Here is a 2,391-nt window from a genome sequence, read left to right as displayed (position 1 = left end):
ATTGGGACCTCTACTGGCCCCTGTGTATCTTGGCTTTTGCTTTCCATGAACTCATATTCTTGCAAATTCTTGCCCCCTGGGGGAGAACTAAGAGGCTCAATTATAGGGGAAAATAAATCAATAAGCGGTTCAGCCGTATCGATTGTGACCAATAAGGATTTCTTTAGGTTTTCTAACTTGAATAGTATATAATAACAATAACAATAACAATAACAATAACAATAACAATAACAACAACAACAACAACAACAACAACAACAACAACAATAATAATAATAATAATAATAATAATAATAATAATAATAATAATAATAATAATAATAATAATAATAATAATAAAGTTGGAAGGGACCTTGGAGGTCATCGAGTCCAAACCACCTGCTCAGGCAGGAAACCCTATACCATTTCGGACAAATGGCTGTCCAGTCTCTTCTTAAAAAACTTTCAGTGTTGGAGCATTCACCGCGTCTGGAGACAGGTTGTTCCACTGGTTAATTTTTCTAACTGTCAGGAAGTTTCTCCTTAGTTCTAGGTTGCTTCTCTCCTTGATCAGTTTCCATCCGTTGCTTCTTGTTCTGCCTTCAGGCACCTTGGAGAATAGGTTGACTCCCTCTTCTTTGTGGCAGCCCCTGAGATACTGGAACACTGCTATCATGTCACCCCAGTCCTTCTCTTCATTAAACAAGACACACCCAATTCCAGCAACTGTTCCTTATATTATATTATCTTGTTCATTCCTTGGGGGAGCACCAAATGCATTAATAAGACCAGTTTCTGTGCTATTAAGAACATCTTCACCGAACAGGGCTGGCTTACTCCCCATTTCTCCCTCTCCCTTTCCCAAGGTTGAGAATGCGCAAGAGACAGCAACCTTGGGAGCTCGCATGTTAACAATTAAGGGTTTAAGCCTTTCCTCGCAGAAAACTCTGATGGGAGAGATTTGAAAGGAGGCTAGACGTGCCTTCATCTTAAATATCATCAGCGATATGGTGGGCTGCTTAAAGGACAGAAATATCTGCTCCCAATTTGTGGCCTCAGGGAGCCCCTCCACAGTATGTAGATCAATCTGCCCCCAGTGACAGTGAAGAAGCTGGCTTAGGGAATTTAGTATAGCACTCTTGGTATTCCAACGACCATGATTAAGCCTATTCATGTGGATTCTCAGCGCAACCTGATGTGTTTGTAGTGAGCGATGTGATTGATGTGATTGGTGTAATTGTAGGTGAGATGCTTTATTTTCTTCCCATGAAACTTCTCTATTAATACCTCCTCCTCTTGTTGCCTTAGCTGGAGAAGGACTGTTTTTCTGAGTGGGCTGCCACTTTTTAGCAGGCTCTTTATCTGTTTCCCAGGGTGTGTGCTCATTTTCCTCTTTTTCCTCTTCCTTCTCCTGAGTATTGGATTTACCCAAGTCTGCTGTAAGGACTTCAGTGGGGGTGCCTGTAGCCCAATGTTGTGCTTGGAGAAGAACAGCTATATCTTTTTTCAGTTGAATGGTTATTAGTTGTTCAAATATTGAAACTACCATTTGCGCTGTGAGAAGACATTGCTTTGCCATAAACTCTGTTGTATTCTCCCACGGTAAGCTCTCCCTACTCTGAATTAGATTGTTGTTAACCTTTTTAGTCTTTATCTTAGTCTCCATGCCTGCTATAGCTGGCTGTCATTTTGCTCCCCTCCCCCTAGATCGGGAAAGTCCAGTATCTGCTGTTTTGTCAATTCTCTTTGCAAGTCCCGTTCTAATCTCTCTGGATTGTTGGAAATGAAGGGGGGTTAGTTTTACTTACAAATCTCTTGCCAGCAAAGTGCTCCTCAATTTTTGGTTATTTTGCATTCTTCACTGGTGGGAGAGATCCTGGGCTGGTGCCATGGCATTTCTTTCTTTTCCCCATGCCTCCATCACCCCCTCGGTCAGATGAGATCCTGGATCTGCAGCTCAGGCACATCGTCAACCAATGTAGTGGTGAAAGTCTAATGCCGGGAAACGGTCTCAGAACTGAGATAAATTCCTGTTCTCTATTGGTTTGTTTTTTTCTATTGTTTTTCGACTGCTCTAGGAAGTTCCATATAATTGACAATTTTTGTCAGTTATGTTTTATTAACATATGACTGACAAATTTTCCTGAATCTTTGTTTTTAATTTTGAAGATAGTGGGAACTCATGTTCTCCCAACTAAGAATGATGGCAAATTAGACAACTGTAGAAGAAAGATTCAAATGTGAAAACACCATGTGGGATGTCTTCTTTTAAAATTTCTGGACTTTCCATTTTAGTTTCATCCCTTTCTGTCAAAGGAGGAGTTTTGCAATTTTTCTCAGGAGACACTCTTCTTGAATGAAAATGGAGATGTAGCAGCAGATCTGAATATCATGAGCTTGGTGGTTTTCCCC

The sequence above is a fragment of the Protobothrops mucrosquamatus genome, unplaced genomic scaffold (genome assembly GCF_001527695.2).
Source record: "Protobothrops mucrosquamatus isolate PMUCROS unplaced genomic scaffold, P.Mucros_1.0 scaffold940, whole genome shotgun sequence".
Classification (NCBI taxonomy): domain Eukaryota; kingdom Metazoa; phylum Chordata; class Lepidosauria; order Squamata; family Viperidae; genus Protobothrops; species Protobothrops mucrosquamatus.
Note: the sequence above shows the minus strand (reverse complement) of the source record.